Raw genomic sequence first — 13809 nt, forward strand, 5'->3', positions numbered from 1 at the left:
CCTACACTATCCATCTGTTATGGCAGATTAGACCCTATCTCTCAGAAGCAAATTGAGCCTCAGTAGCCACTGCAACTATTAATTCAAAGCTGGATTATTGCAATGGATTATTGGCAGGTACTATAACAACAAAAATAAAGAAATTGCAAACTATCCAAAATGGAGCCGTTCGGGTTGTCTGCGGTATAGGGCGGAGAGATCATGTGACTAATGCCCGGAGGAAGATGCATTGGCTCCCTGTTTCTAAAAGGATCTTGTTCTGGCCCACTGTCTGGTCTATAAGTGTCTTGCTTGTACTGCACCTCTCTACCTACAAGATCGCAGTAAAAGAATGCCCCTTAGACAAACCCTTCATTCCAAGGAAAAGGACCTTCTGCAACAACAACGCTTTAGACTAAAAACGTATGGGGACCTTAGTTTCAATACGTGGGGTCCAAAGTATTCGAATGATCTTCCTCGCTCCTTTAGGCAGCTGCCGTCTTACGCCCAATTCAGAAAGTCCATCAAAACAAGCCTGTTTGATGGAGGAGGCATCTAGCTCACCCATTCGGACCCATCTATTGAACAAGGGATCTAACAGCATCCTTATCTTGATATTCCTAATGTTTTTATTTGTATGCACTGTCATTCAGTCTTCTGAGACCTGTGGCCAAGTTAGCGCTTTACAAGAACTAAATAGAATAGAATAAATGATAGAACAACACCCTCTTTTAGCCTTTAGTCAATGTATAACCTTGTTCACAAGGCTATCCCCTATTTTATAGTTACCATTCCCCAACACTGGGACATTTACCAGATAAAAGCTTTTTTTATCCTTAAAAGCCTCTGAATTGCCCCCCACGCCCTATACTCTGCCGGCCAGTAAGATTAATTTGTGTTGTACCCTCTTCAGGTGGAATTTAGCTCATATGCAGTTGTAACTTCATATGTATTGTCCATGGCTGCACTCTCATTACCATGTCCCTCATTGATATCTTTGGTACATGGGTGTTACTATAGTAGCAGTTTGTATCCCAGCATCCTGTTTTATCTATCTAACCATTTCCTCAAGACCACCCAAAACCCCCTTAATAATAATAATTTAATTTGGCATTTATATAGCGCTACAAACCCTCAGGTATCTGAGCGCTGCTTATTATTTACCCACGTGTGTGGTGCTCATTTATCGACCTCTGAAGGATGAAAGGCTGAGTTTGGCCCTGTCGGGATTCAAACCTGAGTTAGCAGGCTCATTTATTGACCTCAGAAGGATGAAAGGCTGAGTTTGGTCCTGCCAGGATTTGAACCTGAGTTAGCAGGTTCTGCACGAATGTCAAAGCGAGCGCTCTACTCGCTGTGCCACTTGACCGGCTTAATAGTAGCTGTTTCTTGGCATAACTTTGTTATCATTTTTAAGATGCACAATAGGCGTACGATTGGGCATAAAACCACTACAACAATCTGCAAAAGAATGGTTAATATGTTGCCCTCTTTTATCAGGCAAGCCATGGTGTCTGGCCAAAAGAACTAGCGGCTTGTTGGATTCTAAGGCCACCGTTTCCACTACTACTTCCGTTTCTGCTGCTGTCAGTGATGCGTACCTATTTTCTGGTGTGACCCCCAGCAGATAGGTAATTACCACTAAGTCCTCGGTTGCAGTATGTGGACTCAGTATCCCCACCTCAGTGGATGATGCCTTTAGAGTATTAGGCTCTACTGAGATATTATATCTCTTGCCTCTGCTATGCTTGAGTGGGGTTGGCACGTTATAGCCCGGCAACTTTTTCCCCACCTCAGCCACGGCAGCAAGAGGCATTTTGGAGTTTCTCTGTTTTTTTAAGACCAGTTACCACATATCATCTTGGGAGATTTTGACTGGAGCTGGTTTCTTAGAGTGGATGGGAGGCTCACTATTGCTGGCCGGGACAATTAATGACAATCCATCCTCCCCTACCTACACAGTTATGAGCCACTGGGCCGCCTTTTTTTCTTATTTGTCTGTGTGTACACTGCACTAGACCCCTGCCCCAAACACTGCCCCTGTGGCTCAATTTCACACAGTAAAGTAGCAATTTCATCAATCATTGCATCGCCTCATCAATTTCATCTATAAAAACAGCAGCTCTTTTACTGGCTTTGCTATTTGGGGGCGGGGGGATTTCAGGGCCTTTCTCTTAGACATGTCGTAAGCCAATCAAACATTGCAACTTGGGATGAAGTATAAAAGTAGCATAAAATTAACTAAAGTAAAACTGGAAGCAACACTATTTTGTGCAATATGCTATGCAATTGTATTAAACTGCTTTGAAGTATTGAACCAATAATATAAAACGAATACATTGACTCTATTAACTCTAAAAGTCTCTAAAAAACAAAAAAAAACAACAATAAAGAAGATTCTCCAGATCATCCGCTGGTGCTGCAAATTAATGGCTAACAGTCGACAATGACCGAGCAAGCAGAATGTCATAGTATCAGAGGATGTCAAACTGGCCAGACCGTTCAGTGTATAGGTACGAGTCAGCAATAACCGTGTTATATTAGTGCAAAACAGAGAATCTCGTAATGGATAAGTTCTTTGTGATGCAATATTAACGTGCACCATTTGGGGCACAGTCCCAGTTAATTAGCAGATGCAGCAGACTGGCCAACTTAGCTGACAAGGCTGCACAACCTTCCGTAAAGTAATGCGCACCGTTTGGGGTGCAGCCACAGCTAATTATCTCAAAACACAAGCCACAAAGCAAAGTGACAAGTCAGCGCTGTCAATTGAAGCAAGGTTGAGACCGCAATATCAATGTCTGTGTCAGTATTTGACAAGCCTCTGGATATCCAGGCGATTGCACACTGCCCGGTCCACTGGTTTGCCATCCAGTTGTTGTAATGGTTTGAGGGCGCACTCTTTCTCTGTGGACTTTCTGTAGCTGCAGACACCCATGCCCTTCTGCTGTGTGGGCTTTGCCGCTGTGGGGGGGGGGGGCGTCCACCGTTAGTCTGATTCTCCCAAGGTTCAGGTACGTAGCATATGTAAGGAAGTAGCACCCTCATCTGCAGACACCCATACCCTTCTGCCGTGGGTGCCGTGCATCTGCGGAGGACATCCTCTGTTATGTAGGCTGGTCCTACCCAAGTTCAGGCATGTGGCAGATGTAAACAGTGGTGGAAATGGAAAGAATCTGGTGGGAGATCCCACAAGGCCTGGGGTGGGAGCAGAGTTTTGGGGGTGGGCAGTGTCTGAGGAGGCGGGGTTAAGAGGGGGCGGGGCTGTGAGGTGACCTCCAATTAAAGGAAATGTCCAAAATGGTTTAAAGCAGCGTAATTTGTTTCACGCTGCTTCTTTTTCAAACTATATATCAATTCCACTTTAAACCACTTCCATGGCACTGGTGCTCCCAAAATATGATATCATTACCATTTGAAAACCGCTTTGGCTCCCATCATCTTATGAGGTGTGAAGGCAAGCAGCAAGCGCTGGGGTAGGGCTTGCACTCAGGATTAAGGACGGAGCCACACTGAGAAGGTTTTCTTCAGTGTTTGCACAGCACTAATGTGTACTTCATTTACATACTATACTTCGGTCTTCAAACCAAAAAACTTGGTAGATGTGATGTGTTGCTCAGATATAATTTATTAGACAAAATATACTACATTTTAAATACTCTGTGTCCAAACTGTTCATTGTCTTGTGGGGCAACCACAGAAATATTGCACTAGTCAGTATGAAGATGATGCGGTTACTTCTCACCAAATTGCAGCGATAGTTCACAGTGGAGACCAAACTCTTTTTTTTTTCATTGTCCTCCAGTTTGTTCTCCCATGCCCGGCAAGCTGTGTGGTCTGCTCTACGGCCACCCTGAAGTAGCCATTTGTTTTACATACTTTTCTGGACTGAAGTCAGCCAGGGGAGGACCTTTTCGGTGCACAAGCAATACATTGCTCACTCTTACAATGCATAGTGAGTTTCTAAGGGGTGTGAATGTATTGTGCATGTGACTGAACACACGTTCACATTCTGCAGTGGCTATGTCATAAGTGGAAGCATTTCCTCTGGCACACGCTTTCCACCATTTTCCTTCTATTCCCAGAAGCCACTCACTATTTCTCTAGCTGGCAGCTGAAACCTTTTGCAGAGTGACTGCCATTCATCTTCCCCATACAATGGGGGTCATTATGACCCAGGCGGTAATTACGCCAACTTTACCACCATGGTGTAAACTATGTTTACACCATGGTGGATGGCGGATTTACCGCCCCATTCCAAGGTGAGTGGGGCGATAAATCCCCATTTCCCATTTTCCCTTCCCCATTCCCATTTTTACCCCATAGGGCATAATGGGAGTGGGGAAGGCGCTAATTACGCCACCGTAAATTACGGTGGCGTAATTAGCATCATGGCGGGTTAGCGCCATGGATTTTAACGGCTGCTAAAAGCAGCCGTTAAAATCGGAATCAGGCGTTAAGGGTTAACGACGGCGTTAACCCTTAACGCCTGAGTTGTAATGAGGCCCAATATGTCCTAATCATTTGGCCAGTACCGAGGGTAAAATACTTGGCATGATGATATCAAATTTTGAAACTATGAAGCCATTGCTTCCCCTGAAGTGCCTGTAAAATGCGAGGAGGCTGTGGTAAGGAGTCTATTTTGCATGGCTTTTGGCAGACTTTGGAAAATTTGCTGTCTATTGATTTCGAAATCAACTTTTCTCCCCCCATGCAAAGTAACCCCTTGAAAGGTTAAAGTATTGGCAGATTCTGTGGCAAGTTTGGTGAATTCAGCTTGCCTGTCTCCTGTCAGCACCTCAAAAACTTGAATTTGGTTGCAAATTAAAATATGGGCTCCTGGGAGAGTGACAGAGTTTGCTTGCAATATTAGAGACAGCTCAGACAGTTCACACAGAGCATCCCTCATCAGGCCCAGGTTCTTAACAAACTCTACAGCAGTCAGCCTTTCCTCTATATTTTGCCCTTTCAGGACCTCCACGGTTTGGGCCCACAGCTGCAGACTGGAAGTGAACGGCAAGCGCTGGATAGAGGTCCCAAACAGCTTTCACAGTGCAGCAAATGGATGCCACCCATCGTAATATCAAGAACCCTACTTATTACACAGAAAATCAGTGTCAATTGATTCGCACACGTGTGCAATTCCCTTCGGTTTTTGGGTGAGCAGTGGCAAAGGGCATAAAGAGCATCCATAAAAGACTTACAGTTGTTTGTGCCACATACTTCTTTTAAGGCATCTCCCACAGCCAGCTGTAGCTGATGGGTGCCACACATCCCATCATTGCAGTTGCACCATCGGCGGTGAATGATACTATTTTTTTTTATGAACTCTTGTGGAAAAAACTTTAGGCGGCAAGACTGTAGTTCTCTTGTGATAGCTTCTGCATTTGTTTTTTCCAATTCCAGCAACTCCCAAAAAATGGATTTGGGCATGGAATATTGAAGAATGGAACATGGTGCAGCTACTCAGGGGCCCACTGAGCCTCGAAAACCCTTTCAACTAAATGAATTAAAAGGCCCTGCCACTATACCTGTGTGAAGGCAAGCCATAGACACCACCTACCTTGACCCACTGATGCCATGACCCGGGCTATTGGAAAAATTGGTGCCAGGCAAAAAAGTAGAGGTCACGGGCTATTGGAAAAATTGGTGCCAGGCAAAAAAGTAGAGGCCACGGTTAGAGAGTTGACAACCCGTCATGGTGTATGGTCCAGGCAGACACTGTTGCATGGGGAAAGTCTGCCCTGTTCCTGGACAATCCTAAGGAGCTGAGAGAAGAATCACTGGGGACAAACACAAGGAATCCCACTGTTGGCAATTCCTTCCCTGCACTGGTAAGCAAAGTGGCCTGTTCCCACTAACTCCAGTGGAGCCAGTGCTAAGGAGCGAACAGGAGACAATCATGTTTGTTTGTTTGTTTGTTTATTTTATTTAGTATAGCGCTCCAGACCCAGGGGTAAATGGGTGCTTAAGGACAAGTTACAAGGTTACAGTATACAAACAGTTATACAATTGTGGCGGAAATATGCCATATATAGTATGTACAGGTAGGTAGTAAGAAGCATTTCAGAATATGTACAATATAAACAATAAGAACTAAGCTTAAACTATCTGAGGGTACCCTTCTCCAAAAGCCAGCTGATGACTAGTTTTCTGAACAATTGGAAGGATTTAACCAGTTTAATATTCAGTGGCAGGGTGTTCCAGAATTGAGGGGCGAGGACAGTGAAGCTCGAGCCTCCCGCTCTTTTGGCGGTGAATCTGGGCACGATGAGGCTAAGGGTATTGGATGATCTGGTGACTCTTGTGTTGCGTTTAAGAGTGAGTTTGTTAGTCAGGTACTGGGGTGCTAGGTGGTTTAAGGCTTTGTAGGTGAGGCAAAGGGTTTTTAGGTACATTTTTTGCTGAATGGATAACCATTTGCAAGATATTCTTGTGTGGGAGATGTGCTTCCTCTTGGGAATATTTAGTGCTGCTCTCAGCGCATTATTTTGGAGGATCTGAAGTTTCTTGATTATAGCTTGGTTGGCACCAAGGTAGAGGCTATTACAATAGTCAAGCTTTGATTGTATAATGCCCTCGCCAGAATGAGGCAACTGTGTGTAGATAGAAACGGTCTACATGCCCTGATTAGTTTCCCAGTGTAGGCGGTGGCTGAGGCAGTCATATTAACTTGTTTGGTGAGGTTGGTATTGGCTTCCAGGTAGAAGCCTAACCTTTTCACATTTTTCACAACTGGGATGATGTTGCCATCTATGCTGAAGTTCGAATAGTCGGGGCTGAGTTTCTGTAGATTATTAGGGGACCCAACTAGGAGGAGCTCGGTCTTCTCGTCATTCAGGCAGAGGCCATGTGTGGCCATCCAAGCCTGAATGATGGCGAAGATTTCATTAATCCTGGTGGCGTCCGTGTTGTAGTTGCCAGAGATGGTGAGGAGTATCTCGGTGTCATCTGTGTAGTTGGTGTAGGTGACACCCAGATGGTCCAGTTTATCAAAAAGGGGCTTTGTAAAGATGTTATAGAGGGTAGGGGAGACGCAGGACCCTTGTGGGACACCACAGGTGATGGGAATGGGGTCGGCTGCAGCCACGGATGAAAAAACCCTGATGGTTCTGTTAGCTAGGAAGGATTGAATCCACATGACAGCAGGGGGGGAGAAGTGGGCAGCAGAAGAGAGGTGGTTGCAAAGAATATTGTGGTCAACCAAGTCGAAGGCTGCTGAAAGGTCTAGGGGGAGTAGGATAGCTGCTTTGTTTTTGTCCTTGATGTCATCAATCTGGCTTTTAAGGTCAACAAGGGCAGTTTCCGTTCCATGTTGAGGGCGAAAGCCAGATTGATGCAGGCCTAACAGTTGATTAGACTCCAAGTAATCCTGGATTTGCAGATAGGCCACTCTGTCGAGGATTTTTAGCAGGAAGGGGACCGTGGTGATAGGCCTGTAATTGGTGGGAATGGCTGGGTCAAGAGATTGTTTTTTTAGGAGAGGGAGAACCCAAGACTGTTGTTTTAGGTTGTTAGGTACTGAATTAGTTGAGAAGGTAGGTTTACTAGTTTGGAAATAAATGGGGCGAGGTCTCGCGCCGCGTCTTTGATTATCTGTGCGGGGGAGCTGTCCCCTTTACAATTAGAAGGTTTAAGGGATGCTATGATTTTCTGAATTTCGGCTATAGTAACCGGTTTAAATGTAAAGCCGGAGGTATTGCTAGTAGGGGTGGGTGTGCTAGGTATGAAGGCGTTGCTATTTGATAGTTGTAATCTTTTGTTTTGAAGACCAGTGATTTTGTTAGCTAAGGCATTTTGGATGCTGGTGCACCATGCCTTGTCCTTCACGCAGGTATCGGTTGGAGGATTCCGATTTTCTAATTCTTTCAGGATGGTGAAGAGTTCTTTAGCAGAGGATTGGGCATTTGTTTGTTCTGACATTGTAGGCTTCTTTTTTAGTCCGGATTATCTCCTTCTTGTAGTGGGAGGAAATGGTCGTAAGATTAGCTTGTTTTTCTGTAGAGGGGTTAGTTTTCCACAGGTTTTCCATCTTGGCCTTCTTTTTTCTAAGAATTTTGAGTTCCGGTGTGTACCAGGGGTTCAAGTGAGCTATAGGCTTAAATTTACGTTGCTTTAATGGGACAACGGCATCAATGGTGCTAGTTAGGGCATCATTGTAGGAGTCAACTAGAAGGTTAAGGTCGGCGGTAGCTGGGATTGTGTTTAGAAGGGGGAGGATCAATGGTGTTAGGGTCTCTGCGGTGATGTTGCGCTTGTTTCTTGTCAGGCAGGTTGGTGCGTAAGGGCGCTGTTTTAGGTTAGGATTGTTTTGGTAGATGTCAAATAATATGAGGAGATGGTCAGTGCATACAAGAGGTTGTGGGGCTTTGCAGGTGATATTGCAGTTGTGGGCTGTGACCCAGTCGATAGTTCTACCTTTCTGGTGGGTAGGTAGTGTAACGACTTGGGTGAAGTCGTGCTCAGATAAGGCGTTAGCCAGGGAGTCAGCAGGAGAGTCATTAGGGTCATTAAACCCTAGGCTAAAGTCTCCTAGAATGATGTTTTGGGAGTGGGGCTTGGAGTTCTCTGCTATGAGAGAGGTAAAGTCTTCCTCGAAGGAGCTTATGGGGCCTGGAGGCCGGTATATGAGTTGCAGGGTAATGCTGCTCTTAGGGCTGGTTTGTACTTTGATGGTGAGGTGTTCGCAAGACTTAAGCGGGGGGGATGTGATGAGTCTGAAGTCAAGAGAGGACTTGAATATGATTGCTACACCTCCTCCGCGAGCATTAGGTCTATCCCCTCTGAGGATGGAGTAGTTGTCGGGAAAAGCGAGAGTGAGGTAGGGTCCTGCTTCATCGTGTAACCATGTTTCTGTGGTAGCAAGGAAGTCAAGATCTCCTGAAAGGATAATGTCGGCAATTTCGTTGGGGTGGGCTACTAGGGATCTAACGTTGAGCAGTGCCCCTTTTAGAGGTGGCGTGATAGTGGCCTTAACGCTGTCCTTAGTTGTGGACTTGGTTGCCGGTGCGGTCGGCAGCTTGCCAATAGTGGTGGGTAGTCTGGCGCCGAGTCTGTTATTGCGGTCCTGGAAGGTGGGCTTACTTGTGGGGCGGTGAGCCAATGGATTGGGATGGTGAGGGTTGAGGGCAATGTGGTCAACTTTAATTATGTTAGAGGTGTTGGGTAGGTTGTTATTTTGTGTGGCATTAATTATGGCAGTAGAGTGTTGGCGAGTGAGGTGTGGGAAGGGTGGGAGAGAAGGGAGGAAGGGTGTGGGACAGGGGATGGGGTGGTGTCTAGGGCAGCCTAGTTTAGCTAGTCTGTTGTTATGTGGTATGTAACTGTTGCTGCTACATGGAATGCTGTTGTTTATGATGCAAAAAGGGAGCATAGTGAGCATGAGCCAAGGGAGCATGGTTGGAATTATGCAGTGAGTGGGCATTTTGGCTGTTAGCACAGCAAAGTGCAAAGGAGGGCAGTTGCAGTAATTGCAGCGACAGGCAGGCATAGGCTGAGAGCGAAGTTGCTTCTATGGTTACAGAGCGGGCAGTTCTAGTAATGCAACAACATGTAGGCATAGTCTAAATTCCAAGTTACTACTATGGTGCAAAAAGGGCAGTTCTAGTAAAGCAACAACATGTGGGCATAGGCTAGATTCCAAGTTACTGCTATGGTGCAAAAAGGGCAGTTCTAGTAAAGCAACAACATGTGGGCATAGGCTAGATTCCAAGTTACTACTATGGTGCAAAAAGGGCAGTTCTAGTAAAGTAATAACATGTGGGTATAGGCTAAATTCCAAGTTACTACTAGGGTACAAAAATGGCAGTTCTAGTAATGCAACAACATATAGGCCTAGGCTAGATTCCAAGTTACTACTATGGTGCAAAAAGGGCAGTTCTAGTAAAGCAACAACATGTGGGCATAGGCTAAATTCCAAGTTAGTACTAGGGTACAAAAAGGGCAGTTCTAGTAATGCAACAACATATAGGCCTAGGCTAGATTCCCAGTTACTACTATGGTGCAAAAAGGGCAGTTCTAGTAAAGCAACAACATGTGGGCATAGGCTAAATTCCAAGTTACTACTATGGTGCAAAAAGGGCAGTTCTAGTAAAGCAACAACATGTGGGCATAGACTAAATTCCAAGTTACTACTAGGGTACAAAAGGGCAGTTCTAGTAAAGCAACAACATATAGGCATAGGCTAAATTCCAAGTTGCTGCTAGGATTCGGAAGAGGACAATACTAGTAGTGCAATACATGGTGGGCATAGGGTAAAACTCGAAATTTTCAAATGAGGCAGCATCAATGTGGGCCTAGCAGATGAAAGGCATTTGAACCATTACAGTTATGCAGCAGTAGTTTCATTTGAGCTGCAGTGAGGCGGTTGTAGTCATGCAAAGTTCAGGATTGTTGACAAAGGATGAATGAAAGCTGGGTACTTCTGCTAGTACAGTTCAATGAGTGTGCATTCATGGGGTTAGTAAGGAAGTAGGGGCGCGCTTACCCTCTAGGTAGATGGATGGGCCAACGGGTCGTGGGGTAGGGGTCTGTGCCCTAGGCTCGCCATAAGGCTGGAATACAACACTCATCCTTCCTACAATTACCAAGGCTTTTTTTTTTTATTTGTGTACTGTTTGGCTAACATTGGTATTGGCAGAACTTAAAACATCCAGCAATCAGTGGTCAAAGTTTATGTAAATAAGTAGTAGAACAATATTCCCTACTGGGCTGCACCACTCCCCACAAACCCCACCGCACCCCCCGCTCCCTCCCACGCACAATACAAACCCCAAAACACATTTGCCTGCTGATTAGGGAAAGTTTTCTACTGATGCCCGAAAGTCACAAAAAACATAATTCTCCACATTTAAATTGCGTTAAAGCGTTAGTTCTTTTAGACTGCCCTGTGCAAGCACACTGCACACAGAGCCGATTACCTTTGCTTTGTGCACAGTGGTCGCACAGGGCAGAGTCTGTGTAAACATTGCTTTTAATGCAACATTCAAGTAGTTTAAAGATATTCAAGTTTACATTAGTACCATGAGAGTACTGAGGTAAACCTGAATATCTTTAAACTACCCTGAATGTTGCATTAAAAGCAATGTTTACACAGTCTCTGACCTGTACGAGCAGCCGAGCACTGTGCACAAACTAACTTGCTCCGCGTGCAGTGTGCTTCACAGGGCAGATTGGATCTATCGGGTCCACAAAGGTGGGGGCCGGGCAGCTCGGAGCAGACTGCTCCAAACAGCCCAACCCCAACCTTTGCGGGCCCGGTATTGTAGTCTGCGATGCGTCCCTGTAGCCTGGATGAGGCAAGCAAAACTTACCAGTGTGACGGTGACAGTGTCGGGGAAGTCGGGCTCCAGTATCTGCTGAAGGCAGCTCCAGCAGCAGGATCCAGGACGATGGCAGCTACAGCATCAGGAACTGGGGCGATGGCAGCAACAGACTCGGCAGTTCCAGCAGCAGACTCCGGACTCCAGATGATGACTTGGGAACTCCGGCTCCTCAAGATGGCGTATGGTAAGTGCAGGCCAGCCATCCATCCTTTAGAAGGCCTGCTGTCCTGGTGTCCTGCTGTTGTGTAAACATAGGGGGGAGGAGCCAGAAGAGTGCTCTTGGTGGCAATGAGCTGCTGGCTCTGCCCCCATATGCCATGCCATTGCGGGCACTTTTTGCTTTTTTTCAAGCAACCAAGCGGCAGAGCATGGGTTTGGTATCGGCCCAATGACCAGCCCTGGATGTAAAGAAGAAGCACCCTTGGCTGCAGACGCACATGCCCTTCTGCCATGGGGGCTTTGCTGCTGAGGGGGACATCCTCATTATGTAGGCTGTTCCTTCCCAAGCTCAGGCGTGTGGCATGTGTAAAGAAGTAACACCATGTGGCTGCAGACACCAACGCCCTTCTGCCGTGCGGACTTTGGTGCTGCAGTTGGTTATGTAGGCCAGTTTTCCCAGGTTCAGGCCTGTGGCATGTGTAAAGAAGAAGCACCCTGCAGCTGTAGACACGCGTGCCCTTTTGCCCCATGGCATGTGTAAAGAAGAAGCACCATGAGGATGAAGACACCCGTGCCCGTTTGTCATGTGGGCTTCCCCACTTGGGGTGGGGGAGGCCTCCTCCATTCTGTCAGCTATTTCTCCCAGGTTATGATATGATATGATAGGTTTTCATACAGACATATGGCATGTGTAAAGGAGTAGCACCCTGTGGCTGCATACACTTGTGCCCTTCTGCCATGGGGCTTCGCTGAGGGGGGCGTCCTCAGTTATGTAGGCTGGTTCTCCCAGATTCAGGTATGTGTCATCTTTAAAGAAGTATCGTCCTGCGGCTGCAGACACCAGTGTCCTTCTGCTGTGCGGGCTTCAATGCTGTGGGGGACGACCTTCCATTATTTAGACTGATTCTCTCAGTTTCAGGCATGTGGCATGTAAAAAGAGGTAGCACCCTGTGGATGCAGAAACCAGCCCCCTCTGCCATGCAGCCTTTGCCGCTGCAGGGGCATGTATTCCCTTACGTAGGCTGGTTCTCCCAGGTTCAGGCACGTGGCATGTGTAAAGAAGTAGCACTCTTCTGCAGTTCAGGCTTTGCCGGTGCAGAGGGATGTCCTCCATTATGGAAGCTGATCTTTTCAGGTTCAGGCATGTGTAAAGAAGTAGCACCCTGTGGCTGCAGACATCCACACCCTTCTGTCGTGCGGGAACACATAAAGCCATTTTTCTTTTCAACTAGCAACTCCTGGTCATCTCTGGGAAAGCTCACTTTGCAACATTATCCACAAGCAGAATGAGCTGAATGTACTGTAAAGTTGACGTCTTCATGGGTACGGGGAGGCAGGTGGTTGTAGAGGGAAGTCACGGCTGGGGGAGCTGGGCAAGGGACAGAGTTCTGTTAAGTTGAATAATGGAAGATGTGCATGTCACCAAATATTGCCTGTTAGTTAAACAGTCTAGCCAGATGTTATAGTCATCAAGAGCAAGAATTGAGTCAGATGTTGTTTGCATATTTAAAATAAAGTCTGAGCATTGCCCTAGTAAGAGTGATGCTTCACCAGGACAACAGTATATTGGGTCGATAGTCAAAACAGGTGGCAGCATCTACAGCATTTTACGCTTCAATTGGTGCAGGATCAGCAAGGCAGAGTTGTCCTCTGCTCCCCAGAGAGATGAGGGCTGCTTCGATGACGGATTGTAATAGCGTGGGCTCCCGCAGCTCCGATGGCCGAAATTCAGAGGGGAAACCTCTAGCATGAAGTTCGAGCTGGGGATGTTTTGCAGCGGATGGTCATGTTGGCGCAACAGGGAGCCCCCACCGGAGCGGAACAGGACAGGGAGAAGCTTTGCCTGGGAGAGCAGTGCTGAGGCCCCTGGGGAGGTACTGGAGATGCTGCGCAGGCAGGGAAGGTGCGTAGGTGCCCTGTAGGCAACTCACCAGCAGGCGGAGGTCCTCGGCTTGTGCTCGTGCATTCCGGTGGTGTCTGCGGGGCAATGAGACAAGTTGTTCTCCCGCCTCGGTGGGGCTCGTCCGGGCCTAGGAGCTCATGGTGGGGCGAGGAGGCAGATTGGTATCCTCAGTGAGGTCCGGTTAGGACACATAGCAGGTGGTCCACTCCGGGGCACTTGGTGCAGAGATGAGAGGGCATTGGGTCTAGAGGCTTTCTTGGTAGCGCACCATGAATGTGCCTCTCTTAGTAGACACTCAGGACATTGAGGATGAAGCAGCTCCTCCCACTCTAGGCACACAAGTCGGCTGATCACCGTCTTGGTCTCCACTACACAAGCCGGGGCAGATCTTTCAATCCAGTGCTAAGTCTCGGAGATGGAGCTTCGGCATCCCAATCACATTGA

Source organism: Ambystoma mexicanum, chromosome 4q (assembly GCF_040938575.1).
Source record: "Ambystoma mexicanum isolate Mex_15411 chromosome 4q, UKY_AmexF1_1, whole genome shotgun sequence".
Classification (NCBI taxonomy): Eukaryota; Metazoa; Chordata; class Amphibia; order Caudata; family Ambystomatidae; genus Ambystoma; species Ambystoma mexicanum.